The sequence below is a fragment of the Heterocephalus glaber genome, unplaced genomic scaffold (genome assembly GCF_053883595.1).
Source record: "Heterocephalus glaber isolate CG9 unplaced genomic scaffold, H.glaber_assembly_v1.0 deba00000071, whole genome shotgun sequence".
In the NCBI taxonomy this organism is placed as follows: domain Eukaryota; kingdom Metazoa; phylum Chordata; class Mammalia; order Rodentia; family Bathyergidae; genus Heterocephalus; species Heterocephalus glaber.
Genome location: NW_028258137.1, coordinates 3624670 through 3640753, shown reverse-complemented (window position 1 = coordinate 3640753; position 16084 = coordinate 3624670). Strand labels below are relative to the sequence as shown.

Below are 16084 nucleotides of genomic sequence, written 5' to 3'. Positions count from 1 at the left end.
TTGGCTCACATGTTTATCTTTGAATCACAAGGTAAACATTTCAGAGCACTGCATGCTAGGAGAACCTGTCCCAGAGATCTGCATTTCCAATATTCTAAATCAAATGTAATGTCCACTAGAAGAGTGAAAGGTAGTTTCCCTCTGTCCTTCTAGGTTCTTTGGCTGGGCTACAAGTTAAATTGACCTAAGGCAAATTAGCGGGAGAAAGAAAACATTTTAACTATGTGTGTATAAATGGGAGCCCAAGAAGCACGAGACTGAGCCTCAAAGCAGGGTGAGAGAATTGACACCTGCGGAGCCTCCTGAGCTACAGGAAGGAGCCCTGGAGCTTCTGCAGGGCATTAGTTATGGTGAGGACATTGGTTATGGGAGCATGAAGGGAGGAAATGGATGGTAACAGTCGCTGTGTGTATCGGTCAGCTTTCTGTGGCTGCGACCAAGAATCCGAGGAAAACACTTAGACAAGGAAAGATTTATTTTGGCTCATGGTTACAGAGATTTCAGTCCCTAGTCAGGTGGCTCCAAGACAGAATCATCAAGGCCGAAGGGAGAGGCAGAGGAAAGCTGCTCACCTCATAGAAGCAAGGAAGCAGCATGAGAGGAAAAGCATCAAAGAGAGAGGAAGGGACCAGGGACAAGAATATACCACATCTGGTTACACTCCCAGTGACCCACTTCCTCCAACCAAGCCCCAGTGCCTAACAGCACGTTCAGCTAGGAACTCATCCTTAGATAGATCCATGGGGAGCTCACCACTCCCGTGATCTACTCACCTCTGAACACGTGAGCCTTTGGGAGACATTTTTGATACAAACCATAATACTGTGCTCCGTGAAGAGACAGTTTCTCGGGTAATAAATGTAGTCTGGGAACAGCCCTCAAGAGACGAGATGGTGGTCTCTCTGTTACCAGAACTAAGTCTATCTGCTTGCTCCTTGAAAGCTAAGAGAATCAGGTTTATTCAAGGGACAGAACCCTGGGGTGGGGGAGGATGCATCCCTAAAAAAGACTCTCTTGGGAAGCTCGGGTATGCGAGAGGAGGGAGGAAAGGAAAAATGCAGTGGGCTGTGGGAAGGGAAGGGGTGTGCTGGGCGGGCTCCTTGTCATGCAGGGCCCGTCTTCCATACTTCCTGTCCCGCCAGAAGACCACAGGGCTCCTGACCCTTGGTGCTAGTTCCTGCATTTTATTTAGACAATTTTATTACTTTTCTGCAAATTAAATCTCACAGCAATTCTCCGTGCTCTGTGTTAGCTAGCCCACAGCACTGAAGAATGAGGGGTACGTTTCGCACTCTGATGTTATCTGAAGGCCACCAGATGTTCTGGGTTCTGTAAATCTGAAGACAGATGATTCAGCAGTTAGCATCTTGATCAGTCAGGTGCGGGTTTTCATTAGAATTGAGACTGCCAGGCAAAGAGAGAGGGAAGCAAAAGTGACTTTGCCAAGGACAACCTGCAAGGGAGCAGCCACTGTGACATGTCGGGACATGGTGGCAGCCTCCAGCCTCCCCTCTGGTTGACAAGGCTTCTGGGCAGGGCACTCATGACAGCTGAGTCCTTTCGGAGGCTATGGGAGATCAGAGAGACCCTCTGCCCACGTCCATTGGACCCCGTGTCCTCAGCGCAAAGTAACCCTCATGCCACAGTGGCATCTGGGGGAGTGGCATTTCCTGAACTCCTCCATCCAGGATGCCCAGGCTGCCTCCAGCTCTCTGCCTACCTTTACCTGGAACTTTGTGGAAGCCAGGACGGCATGGAAGGCCTCTCCCAACACAGGCCACAGCGCCTCCTGGAGAGGCAATGGAAAACACCTGTCAGCCAAGGCGGTACTTCCTTTTCCACTCCTGGGGCAGACATTATGGGCTCATGGGCAAACCCCAGTGCACAAGGTGTGATCAAAAAATACTATGAATGTTTAACGTTCTTTTTAAACGTACTGCAGTACAAGGCACATTGCCATAAATCCTCCTCAAGACTCTCCCCCTTGTTCCACATACACTTAGCCCATCATTCTCACCACTTCCTGGGGCAGTTTTGAGAGTCTTTTTTTCATAACTATCTTTAGTTCCACCATCCTGGCTGTCTCAATGTCCTGAATCAATTTAAGACATTGACCTTTCATGGTCCTTTTGACTTTAGAGAAGAGTTGGAAGTTGCATGATGCCCAATCCAGTGAACAAGGTGGCAAAGGACACACTGGAATATTTTTACTTGATGGAAATTTCCATAAACATTTTGAATCGATTCAGGACATGAAGTCAGCCACAAAAAGACACTCATGAAAGAAGACTTCCAGAACTGCTTCAGAAAGTGGCAAGAGTGATGGGATGAGTGTGTTCAAAGCCAGGGAGAGTATTCTGAGGAGGAATCGTGGCAATGTGTCTTTTACTATAATCATTTTTTAAAATTTACCCAGAACTGGCCACCAGCAGTATCATGGTGTCCTGGAAACCCCCACCCCAAGAATATGAAAGTGATGACAACTCTTACGAAGTGTTGGATTTAACAGAGTATGCAAGAAGACACCACTGGTGGAATCGAGTGCAAGAGAGTTGAAAAAGATGTAAACAAAACAAAAAGACAGATTAAGAAATGAGCAAATAAAGCAGCACCTGAAATCAACAATGTAATTGAAGAAGCAACAGAATTTATCAAACAGAACATCGTGATATCCAGTGGATTTGTCGGAGGGTTTCTGCCCGGCCTTCATTTTAAGGACATGAATGATCCTTCCTAGTGGATCCAACTGTGAAAAGACAGTGGCAGCAGGGTGACTTCTCAGCAGCCCATGCCACCAGAGTCTCCGGAGCAGGGAGAAACAACTCGCTGGACAATACCAAGTTCACAACTTAGCATTTTGCCATCTGAAGCTTGGCAAGTAAGTATCTGCTGTAAAACAACCTGTGCAGTATTTGAACAATAGTATTCTTGAGCACAATAAAATAATAATAATAATAATTTTTTTAAATTTTTACTTGGACATTCACCATACTATTTTGAAAACACCTCTGAGCCCAGTAGACAGCCTCTTAATCTGTACAGCAGTATGCATGATCAAAAAGCATATGGAAGGACCATAAGAAAGCACATGAGAATTTTAAACTATCCTGGCATCAAGAAAGCTTTTCTAAATCTGAATTTCAAAGCCATAAAAGAAGAGATTGATGCATTTGACAAGAAAATTAAGCTGTTCTGCCTGGAAATGTATACTGTAAATACATCAAATCACATGACAAACTGTGGGAAATGTTTTGCATATCCAAAGGCCTTCTTTCTTTAATATGAGAAGAGCTTCTATGAATTGGTGGGGCTCAGGACGTGCCGCCCAAGATTTGCCTGTAGGACACAGGAGGCTGCCAAAATATGCCTCTTTGGCAGCAAGATTACCTCCAGCTGGTTATTATGAGAAACTGCAAACACAGAAACCCTAAGAAGGTAGCCTTTTGCAAGAAATGCACATCTATGGAAGTGTTAGGGTTTGGATCTCAAATGTCCTCTCAGGAGTCTCATGGGCATCTTTCTAGGGAACTGAATCACGGGGCACTATACCCATCAGTGGGTTGACCCCTAAGTGCACCCCTAGGTGGTGGGGCCTGGTGGGAAGAGGGGCGTCACTTGGGGCGGGCCTTGGAGGGTGTCTCTCCCTCCCTGTTCCTCCCCTCTGTCTCTCTGCTTCCTGGTTGCCATGAGGTGAGCTACTTCCCTCCTCCAGCAAGCGGAGAAGATGCAGTGTTTGCTCTGTACACTTGGTCTTCTGGCCATTTTGAGTTTTATATCTCATGCATATGTTGCCTTTTTAAGAATAAATATGTTTTTAAATACAAGTCAGCAGAATCTCTAAACAAAAGGGCTTGAAATGATGAATTGCAAATATTGCTGCTTCTCCCACGGCAGCGCTTCGGTCGGCTCATCCATTCTCGAAACACATAATCACGGAGCAGGTACCGCACTGGCATTGTTCTGGGTCCTGGAAAATGGCCAGAAGAGGACAGAGTCCCTGCCCGGTGGCCCTTGCATTCTGGCAGCGCGGGACAGACAACAAGCAAACAGGTCAATGTATGGCACGCAGGTGTAATGTCACTAGATGGGGTCCAAGGAGGACCTCTAACAAAGAAACGGGGACCTCCGCTCGGCTGGGACAGATGACTGACTGCCAGTGCAGAAAACAGGAACAGCATCTCGGTGTCCCCATGAGGGCCATCGGATGATGAAGAGAAAGTAGGGAAGGGGCTTCTGTTTGAAGAGCTGATGGGGCCACACCCGACTGGAGAAGAGCAGGCCTGCCCACTGAAGAGAGAAACCCTTCTGTGGGTTTCTGGGTGCCAGGGTCTGGTGGGCCCTGTGTGCGTTCTGACTTGTACAGCGGCTCAGAAGAGTCTGACTGCTGGAGAGGAGCCTGGTCTCCGCCACATGATCGCTTCAGCTGGCGGAAGTCTCCATTTTGCAGAAGTTCTGCAGGTTTAGGGCAGTGACTAGAGCCTTCCGGGGTGCATGGGTAGCCGCAGGCCCCTGTGAATGTCCTATCTTGGTGTCCTCGGTCTTGAATTTATTATGTAAATTTAGGTCTGATGAACCCTGTATCGCCAGGTTTAGACAGACAGTCCAGAAATGACTGGCCTGCTTCCGTGCAGAGCTGGGCAGGGAATCTGACCCGAAGTTTACAGATGACAAGGAAGACAGATACAAGATGAAATCCAGCTCTGTCCTGCTTTTCATTACCCACTGGGCCTCTGGAGGTCTAAGTAAAGAGTTGCTGCTTTTTTAGCAAAAGCAGGCTTTAAATCTCAATTGCCTCAGAAAAAACACAAATCATGTTTTATAGACTAGCATGAGTACAACTGCCTTGTCTCTGTTGCGCGACTGTCTCAATGATGCATAGAGAAGGATAGGTATCCAGGGCAGATGGACAGAGCTGGGGGTAGGGGGATTCAGGGTGGACTTCCATGCTTTTTGGGAAAAGGTGCTCAAACTATTCTAATGAAACTGTTAAAACTGAGGAGCTGAGATTCAAAAAAAAATGGAGGAGCCAGTCTTAGAGATGTCTGGGGAAGGAGAAAGCAATCTGGCAGAAGGAACAGCACATGCAAAGGCCCTGTGGCAGAAGTGACACTGGTTTGCTCCAGGAGCAGCAAGGAGGCCTGTCAGGCTGGTAATAAAGGAGCTAGAGGGAAAACAGGAGGAGAGGAGACCACAGGCAGTGCAGAGGCACAGGGCCCATCAAAGTGGGATTTTATACATCACTAAGGACAAAGTAAGGTTGGCTGCTGCAGTGCCAGGCACTGAATAAAAGGTCCCCTATACACAGTGGCTGGATTTTAATTCCAAATACAATGCATCATTGTGTTAAGGGAAAACTCTCTTTAATCATGATTTTTTTTCCGCTACTTTATAAAAAGGCATAGACTCATTTCTTAAATTTTCTGCTTCAATTATCAACGTTTTTAAGCATTTTCTCTCATTTAGTGATAAATTACCTCCAGAACAAAGCCTTTTGGCCCGGGTAACTCTCCTCTAATGAGTTGCTTTATGCCAGTTGGTAAAATTTTATCAGCGATGTCTGCATCTGTTGTTACAAGGACTGTGGATCAGTAATATTTTTCAGAAATGGGCATTATTTTCACAGCTCTAGAATATTCCAAGAGGATGCCATAATCATTTAACCAAGTTCTTGTAGCTGAATAGTCGAGAAGAGTTTGCTTGGCTGGTCTGTACACGCACACTTACACACAGCCAGCGGGATCTCAGGCTCCGTACCTGGCAGCACACTTCCTCATCCTCTGCAGAATCTCTCTGGTCTCTCCCCGAAGCCCCATCTGTGGGGTGACGACTTTTGAAGCAGGTCCCACCCAGCCATTGGTCCAAACCACCCAGCCTGTCCTGCTTCGGCTGACTTCTCTGAGCAGGGATTAAGTTTGGGGGAACTGGGGGGACAGCAGAGGGGAGTGTGGTCCCCTGGGAGCCAGGAGCCCCACTGCCTTTGTTGGCCAAGGTGGCAGCCAGGGTAACAAGATGGGTTGCTGGGAACCTGGAGACCCCCGGCTGGCTCGGCCTCACCTCTGCCCCCTCATGCCCTCCAGCTCCTCCTGTCTCTGCCGCATCCGCCGTCTGCCCTGGGTCCCAGCCAGTCCACCCCAGCCTCAGCTTTGGGCCCATCCATTCACTCCCTAGCTTGGGAACTCACTCTCTCTGGTGTTTTAGGGAGACAGAAAGTGATGGAGGCGCCTGAGACTCACCAGCGCCCCCTAGCGCACCTTGAGAAACGCCCGGTGGTTCTTCTGGCCTTCAAGGCCCCCAGCAGGGCAGCACCCAGGAGTCCCAAGCCCGTGCCTGGGACGCCTCCGATAGGACACGGGGCCTATGTGGCCATCTGAAAGCCCGAGGCTGCGAGCTTGAATGTCAGTTTTTGCATAGGGAAAGCGTTCACTGAAGAAGTAAGCGGCCGGCCGGGAAGATGGTAATGGAAGTGCTGGTCCCCTTCAATGACACTTCAGGCTCACGCTCCATCCGAAAAGCTCTTGTTAGAATCCAATCTTCAACAATGAGCGTCAGCAGGAAATGCCTGCCAAGCAGGAAAATACAGGAAAGGTTAACGGGCGGCCTCTGCTGAATCAGCTCGGGATTTATCTCTATTCCAGCTCAGCCTCACAGCATGCAATATGCAGGGTTGTTTTTTCTTTTTCTTTTTTTTTTTTTCTGGTAATCAGGAGAAAAATTGATTACCAAAATTATAATTAAGAGCTGGGAAATACGCAACAATTTGGCTGCTTCGTTTAACACGCATTTCAGGTTAATTGCATGATTTTCCTAATGAAGATATTTGCATGAATAATTTCAGTGGCTGTACTCAACTGACTATGCACTGAACTCCCCGTGGGGCAGATGACTGCACTGTAGTTGTAGTTAAGACGCAGCTAAGGCCAAACCTGGTGTGCTGGCCGCCACTGCCAAGTGCTACTTAGCAGATCCTGGTGCAGAGTAGAACTAGAACCCAGGAATTCCCCTGGAAGACGACACTATATGATGACCTTAGGTCGGTGAAGTAATGGGAAGGTGTGTTCATTGTTCCTTTCTCACAACTTTTCTGCAGGCTTGGAAACTGTTTCAAATTAAACTTTTTTTTTGAGACAGAGTCTCCCTGAGTTGCCACAAAGCCTCAGGCTGGAGTGATCATGCTGTCTCCCAAGCCGCTGGGGCTCCTGGTGTGCACCTCTGTGCCAGAATCAAATGAGACAGTTTTAAACTGCTGTTTGAAATTCTAGGTATAACAATGGGTGTGTAAAGAACAACGTTTAATGACAGAACAAAGTCCAGGTTGCCGTCCCCATGAACTTGTCCCAGATGACTTGGGGTGACCCCGCAGGGCTGCCGAGACACCCTGTCCACACAGCACTCAGCTGTCGCCCACCAGAGTCAGCCTTGCTCAAACCCACTTCCTAGGACTGCCCAGCGGCCCTGCCCAGCCGAGGACAACCTGAGGACCACCCTGGTTCCCTCCACGGCTCCCAGGAGCTTACCGAGCTGTGGCTGCACCACAGCTCGGCTCCCACACCTGACAAACACCCAAATGTCATCTCCAGGTCAGAGGTGGCTTCCGGGCTAGGGACAGGGACTCCCCAACTCTCTTCCCTGTCACCTCTGCTCACACACTCACCTTCACCTTACCGCATCTTCTTTCCCCCACACCACATACCGCAGACATTTCTTTCTGGAAACAATTTCATCTAAAACATTTCAAGAGGCCAGGAGCCTGCCCAGAGAGGAGCTGCATGGGCATGAGGCTGCCACCAGAGGCCGCCATTCCATTGGTGAGTGTGTGCAGATCCACCGGAGCAGCTGTGTGGCCAGGACCAGCATGGCTTTGGATCCCAACCAGGGCTCTCCACCAGAGGAGGAGGCTCAGCAACACCTGCCCAAGCCAAAGGCCCACCCAGAAAGGGGCTGCATGGGCACACAGGCTTCAGCCAGAGGCTCAACATACCATCAGCCACAGCCAGGGACCCACCTAGAGGAGAACTGTACAGGCACACAAGCAATACCCAGAGGCTCGCCCAGATACCATTGATAAGTGCGAGGAGACCCTAGCCAAAGCTTGTGCAGACAACAGGAACTGGGGTGCACAGCCCCCAACCAAATGCCCTCCCAGACAACAGCTACACAGGGGCCTGAGCGAGAGGCATACCTAGATGCCATCCCAAGTGTGCATAGGCCCCAGCCAGAAGTCCGCCCAGACAACAGATCAGCTCGGATCCAGAAGGCCACCATTCTGAACCCAGGAATTGGTGTACTGGTGAGCAAAGGAGTAAAGGCTGCTTGGTGGCTTGCTGAGAATTCAAGACGACTGGGTGACCAAAAGTTGCCTCAACAAAGACAGCAGGCTGCATCTGTTGAAAGAGAAGACATGTAAATAAGTCCCAAAACCAGACTTCCAGATCACCTAAGGGAACCCCAAAGGGCAACAAGATGGAACAATCTGATACTCAACCACCTTGACTCCCTGAACTGGCAACGAAAGGGGACCTGGAAAAAATGAAATCAGAAATAATTTCTCAGATAACAGCAGAGATTGTACCCATAGTACAAGACATGATTAATAAATCTAGAGTGGACACACATAAAAAAATAGAGGAGATAAAAAATAAAATAGAGGAGCTGAGGAACATGATGGAATCCCAACATAGGAAACAAATAGAATCCATAAAACAGATGCAAACAGGTTTCCAGGAAATTAAAAACTCCATTGAGTGTCTACATAGCAGAATGAGCCAATGTGAGGACAGAATTTCAGATATAGAAGATAAGATTGCAATTAGTGACCAGGAAAAGAAAAATTTCTTAAAAATAGCAAGGGACCACGAGAAAAATCCATCAGCTGCTGGACGATACAAAGAAGAATAACATCAAAGTGACTGGAGTCAAGGAAGAAACAGGACAGAGTGCAGATGACATAAAAAAAAAAAAAAACTGTTCACAGAAGTAATGGCAGGAAACTTCCCAAATAGGGGGAAAGAACTTGACCTAGAGATAAGTGAGGCATATAGGACTCCAACTAACCTTGATCAAAAAAAGAAATCTACACATAGGCATATAATAGTTAAGATTCCAGAAACCCAACAGAAGGATAAAATTCTGCAAGCACTTAGAGAAAAGAAACAAATCACATACAACTGAAACCCCATTAAAATCACAGCAGACTTCTCAACACAAACCCACAAGGCAAGAAGAACATGGAGTGATGTATTTCAAGCCCTAAAGGAAAACAACCTCCAACCCAGACTGATGTATCCTACAAAACTATCTTTCAAAACTGATGGAGAAATAAGATACTTTCATGACAAAGAGCACCTTAGGAACTTCATGAATACAAAACCAGCACTCCAAAAAATTTTAAAAAGGACTGGGGATTTAGCTCAGTGGTTTCACTGCCTGCTGTGCAAGTGCAAGGACCCAAGTTTGATCCTCAGGACCAAAAAGAAAAAAAGAAAAAAAAAATTTAAACAATGCCCTAGGAAAAGATAATGAGGATCACAACCCCAGGAATCCCTGCAGAATGAATCCATCAGGCACAAGAAATTAAACACAAAGGGGGAGAATTCAACAAAAAGAAAAAGTCATGACAAGTATAGGTCAATACATATCAATTTTAACCATCAATGTTAATGGTCTCAATTCACCAATCAAAAGAAATAGACTGGCAGAATGGGTCAAGAAGCAAGACCCAACATTATGCTGCATACAAGAAACACACTTAATTCAAAATGAAACTCATAGACTGAAACTTAAAGGGTGGAAGACAATACTCCATGCACAGGAACCTGAAAAAAAGCAGGAGTAGCTATCCTCTTTACAAATCAAGTGGATTTCAAACCGACACTGATTAAGAGAGACAAAGAAGGACACTACATCCTTGTAAAGGGAACAATCCAAGAGGAAGAGATGACAATCATTAATATGTATGCACCAAACACTAGTGTGCCCAACTATATAAAATAAATACTAACAGACATGAAAAATCATATAAGCACTAATACAATAGTAGTGGGGGACCTCAATACCCCACTGTCACAAATAGATAGATCAACTAGACAAAAAATAAACAACAAAATACTAGAACTCAATCAAACTCTTGAACAAATGCACTTAACAGATGTTTACAGAGTGATAAACAACAAAATACTAGAACTCAATCAAACTCTTGAACAAATGCACTTAACAGATGTTTACAGAGTGTTCCACCCCACAAAATGAGAATACAGATTCTTTTCAGCTGCACATGAGTCATTCTCCAAAATAGACCACATACTTGCTCATAGAACATGTTCATCAAGAAGATTATACACCCTGACCAAGTCAGATTTACACCAGGGATGCAGGGATGGTTCAACATATGCACATCAATAAATGTAATTCACTATATTAATAGAACTAAGGACAAAAACCATATGATCGTTTCAATAGATTCAGAAAAAGAATTTGATAAAATCCAACATCATTTATGATAAAAACCCTACAAAAAATTGGAATAGATGGACTCTCCCTCAATCTGATAAAAGCCATCTATGAAAAACCAATAGCCAGTATCATACTAAATGGTCAAAAATTGAAATCCTTCACACTAAAATCAGGAACAAGACAAGGATGTCTATTATCACCACTCCTGTTCAATATAGTTTTGGAAACAGCCATGACAATTAGACAAGAGAAAGAAATAAAAGGAATAAAGATAGGAAATGAAGTCAAATTGTCATTATTTGCAGATGACATGATACTCTATGTAGAAGACCCCAAGAACTACACCAAAAGCCTTCTAGACTTAGTAACCAAATTCAGTCAAGTAGCTGGCTACAAGGTCAACACACAAAAGTCAATAGCTTTCCTCTACATGAACAGACTCACTGAGAAAGAAATGAGACAAACAATTCCTTTCACAATACCATCCAAAAAGCTGAAATAGCTAGGAATCAACCTAACAAAAGAAATCAAACACCTCTACTCTGAAAACTATATCACTCTGAAAAGAGAGATTGAAGATGATATCAGAAAATGGAATGACATCCCTTGCTCCTGGGTACGAAGAATCAACATAGTGAAAATGGCCATACTTCCAAAACCACTATATAGATTCCATGCAATCCCAATTGAAATCCCAGCAGCATACTTCACAGATCTGGAGAAAACAAGCCAAAAATTCATTTGCAACAAGAAGAGATCTAGAATAGCAACAGCAATACCAGGCAATAAAGACAAGGTAGGGGGTATCACAATCCCCAATTTGAAACTATACTACAAAGCTACTGAGATAAAAACAGCATGGTACTGGCAAAGAAACAGACCTTAGGACCAGTGGAACAGATTAGAGGATGCAGAAACAACTCCAGCCACCTCATCTTCAACAAAGGAGCCAAACACCCTCACTGGAGGAAAGACAGCCTCTTTAATAAATGGTCCTGGAAAAACTGGGTTTCAACTTGCCAAAGATTAAAACTAGACCTATGTCTCTCACCATGCACTAAACTAAAATCAAAATGGATTAAAGATCTAAATATTAAAACAGAAACAGTAAACCGGCTGGTACAGAGGTTAGGAAGAACTCTTGAAGACATTGGTGTAAGAAAAGATCTTATGAACAAAACCTCAGTTGCCCATGAACTAGCACAATCAACAAGTGGGATCTCTTCTTTCTAAAAAGCTTCTGCATAGCAAGAGAAACTACCAACAGTGTGAAGCGACAACCCACAATGTGGGAAAAAATTTTCACCAGCTCTTCCTCAGACAAAGGTCTACTATCTCAAATCTATAAAGAACTTAAAAAAAAATCAGACCTCCCAAATTTAAAGTCTGAATCAAAAAATAGGCATCTGAAATGAACAGACATTTCTCAGACAAAGAAGTAGAAATGGCAAATAAATACATGAAAAAATGTTCAGCATCACTGGTCATTCAAGAGATGCAAATGAAAACAACATGGAGATTCTACCTCACCCCAGAAAGAATGGCTGCTATCGTGAAATCAACCTATAACAAATGCTGGCGGGGCTGTGGGGAAAGAGGAACACTGCTCCACTGCTGGTGGGAGTGCAGACTGGTGTAACCACTGTGGAAATCAGTATGGAGATATCTTGAAGAACTAGGACTAGAAGTCCCATTTGACCCAGCTATTCCCCTGTTGGGTATCTTCCCCAAAGAATTAAAAGAATCATACCACACCGATATATGTGCACCCATGTTCACAGTAGCACAACTCATGATAGCTAAAACTGGGAAACAATGCAATTGCCCATCAACTGGAGACTGGATAAAGAAAATGTGTTTTTTTAATAAAATGGAATACTACTCAGCCATAAAAAATGAGAAATTAGAGACATTTATAGCTCAATGGATGCACATCGAGGCCATACTCTTAAGTGAAATCAATAGGACACACGTGTAAATACCAAATAGTTTCTCTAATGTGAGAAACTCGAAGTGTAAATGAGGACTAAAAGGTATAATAGATAATGTGAAATAGGAAGAAAAGGTGAGAAAAAGAAAAAATGGAAACAAATGGGGAGGAATGGAAGGGTTGAAGGGAGGGCAGGGGAAGGGGAAAAATAAGAACCATGAGATTGTGTAAAGGTGCAAATTTCCAATGATGAATGTCATTATATTGTATACCTTAAATGTACCAATATAATTAATAAAAAAATAAAACATTTCAAACATGCAGAGCGGAAGAGAATAGTACTGTGGGCCTGGGTGTCTGCACAGCTTTATCCACTTGTAGCCGGCTATCACCTGGCCTCCACTCTTTGTTCTTGCTAAAGAATAAAATCTTGTCATTCCCTGGGGCCCACTGGTGTCCCTGCCCATTAACCCTCCCACTTCTCCCCTCCTGGCCCTTTCTGTCTCCATTAGGTTCTTCACACATAGGTGCTTGTACTTTTAATTCACATTCACACATCCACAAACAATATGTTTTACTGTTTTCTTAGGTTTTTGAGCTTTCTATAAATATTATCATTCAGAATACATTATTTCCCAACCTGCTGTTCTGGCTCCATGATGTTTAAGACACACATGCAGGTGGGAATGTGTGGCTCTGCTATGGCTGTGTCTAGATGTCTCCCCAAAGCCTCATGCCATCATAGGTAGGACTTTTTCAGAGGTGGTTGGATCTAGAGTGTGTGATGCTGGAATTGGTTCATGGTGTAGTGCTAGGATCAAGGGCACTAGGATTAAGGGTGTGAGTGCTGCCTGTCCTAAGTAGCCTGGATAAGATCTAAAGGACAGAAAGTGCTGTGGTCCTCCCTTCCTTGCTTTGTTACCTTTTGGCTGCCATGAGCCATTTTTCCTATGTGATGCCTGTCTGCCATGCCTCCCTGCCTTGGAGCCAGATGATTATGGACTGAACCCTCCACAAACTGTAAGCCAAATAAACCTTTCCCCTTTAACTTTGGGTGTTGGGGGTTATTTTGTCTCAGCAAGGAGAAAGTAACTCACACAGGATCTAACTGGCTCAGCTTCCTGTATGCAAGTGCACTCTATTAAGAGATCACATCCTTTCTCCTACTGATGAACCGATACATTATAGCCACTGTTCTCCTAAGGCCCTGTGAGCTACTGTAACAATGTCACAGGGGTGAACTTACCTGCAGGGAAATAATGGGGAGGAACATTTAGCAAAAAGGGACACCTTTGTTTCTTTGTTTATACTGGGAATTGAACCCAGGACCTTTGCACTAAGCTACTTCCCCTTTTAATATTTTATTTTAAAGAGTTTCCCTAAAATGCCCACGGCAACATTTTACAGCACCATAAGCCAATGCCCCCCCTCACCTCACCCTCAGGATTAAATCCAGGGTGTTCACACTAAGCTACATCCCCAGCCCTCCTTTTCCTTTTAATTTTTTTATTTTGATCCAAGGTCTCTCTGAGTTGCCCAGACAGGACTCAATTCTTCTGCCTCAGCTTTCCAGAGTGCTGAGATTACAGATGTATGCCACCATGCACGGTTTTAATACATTCCCTTTTGCTACAGCCAGTTTAAGGCTCTACATTTCTCCATTGCTCACACATACAGAGCCCAAACCAGCCCCGGGGCTGGATCTCCCCAGGCTGGTTCCAGAGGAAAACACCACACGCCCATCCCTGCAGACTCACTGTCCCCCTGGGAGCCACTTCCATTCCTGACACCACCCCATTCAGGCCTGTGGGCTGCTCCAAGCCAAGAGAGGACACAGGAGATCTTCCCTGAATCCCACCCACAGGCCAGAGGAGTCCACGTGACCCCCAAACACGAAGCCAGCATGGTGAGGAATCCTTGGGGAAAGATAGAACATTGGTGAGGAGTATACCCTCCTAACCACCGCCAGAAGCCCTGGGTTAGATCACACAGTGGGAGGGGCTGGGTTCTGAGATGCCCGGTGAGACAAGATTTTGGAGCAGCTTGAGGAAGACAGGTAGAAGCCACAGGGAGCTCCCAGGGCGGCTCCAAGGTGAGCACCCCGATGTTTTCAGGGTACTGGGGGGAGGTTTCCATACTACCTGAGGAGCAACTGTTCAATCACACAGATCAGGCACAAGGCAGGATCTTAGGGCCCAGAGCTCTAGGCTAAACACCTTGGATCATAGTGTGCACTGCTAAAAATCACAAGTTCGAACCCAGCCTGGGCAACTTAATGAGACCCTGTACCAAAATAAAAAATAAAACATGGGCTGGGGATATGGCTCAGTAGGAAGGTCCTGAGTTCAACCTCAAAAAAAAGCCTCCCCTGCCAAAAAAAATCCCATTCATCCTGAGCACTGAGAACCTCCTCCACCAGGAAATCCCCTTTGAAAGCCTGGACCACCTCTCAGTCTTAAAGAACAAGCTATCTTCCCTGTGGTGGTAATAGAATTAAAATACTGGAGAACACATTCCTTGTAAGTGTTTAGCTTCACATAGCAAATATCTATCAGCTTCCCAATATTTGCAAATACTACTTTTCTGATGATGTGGAACGAAAGCTACCTACTGAGGAGTTCGATGGGGTCTGGCTTCCATAAGGCAAGGACACGGCTCTAAATTCCACCAAGTTGCCAAGATGCCCCGTCCCCCATTCACAGCTAAGACGGGGGTGTCCTGCAGGGAGCTTGTTAATGACCATGAGCCTAGGGGCCCAGAGCACATCGGGCACGGTGGTTTGTTTAATAAAATGGTAAGGGATGGTACAGAAATCAATACTCAATTCCCTTCTTAAAAGCCAGACCACCCGAATCCCGTGTAGCTCATGGATGCTTTGGATTGACATGCTTTCAAATAACAAGCCAAGTAGGCATCTTTCAGCCACCTCTGGCCTCTTCATTTCCTTCTTCCTTGGAGAAATGGAGCCATTAGCTGCATTAGGCAGGGTTAGGAAATCGAAAACAAGCCAATTATTGATAGGCACACGCTGTTAAGCAGACTGAAGAAATTACAGGAGGGTTTTAGGAGAATGAGCGCTGTGCTCCTAGGAGCAATGGCCACGCAACTGCAGCTCTGCATTCCCGAGTGTGTTCACCAAGATTTACGGACGGGGCTTTTGTAAGACCTAATTGGGGTTGGTAACAAAACCCCTGCTTTCGCTCTGTGGAATCTTTTAAGCAGTCATCAAAATCCAGGGGGAAAAGAGAGAAGGAAGAAATCAGACATCGTGTTAGAAATCCTAGGGAGGGGATCTTGGAGTAATTGAAAGCTTTCTCCATGCTATATGTAGACCATCGAATCCTCACGACCGACACACTGTCTCCACCTCAGAGGTGATGGAACTGAGGGGCAGAAAGGTGGACCAACCTCACCAATGTCCCGCAGCCAGAGTGGTGGAACTGAGATTCAAAAGGACATCTAATTAGGCAGGCCACTCCTTTCCTATCGAGCTTTATTCCAGATTCTCTTAAAGCCCCTATATTTTCATGATGCAGAGTCACAGGGGCCATGATAATGGGGAAGCTGGGCAGGGGCTTGGAGGCAGGATGACTCACATACATGTGAGGGGTGCAACACCCTGTCCAGCAGCACTATCCCCTCCGGACCCCTGGACCGAGTGCTTACCGTAGCCAGAGGCCATCCCCCGCTGCTGCTGACCCACAG

At 45.6% G+C, this 16084-nt stretch overlaps 1 pseudogene; it reads left to right on the top strand.

Annotated features, from left to right (window-relative positions):
• Nucleotides 1-2436: 2436 nt before the first annotated feature.
• Nucleotides 2437-2927, top strand: LOC110348743 (FUN14 domain-containing protein 1 pseudogene; annotated as a pseudogene).
• Nucleotides 2928-16084: the final 13157 nt, after the last annotated feature.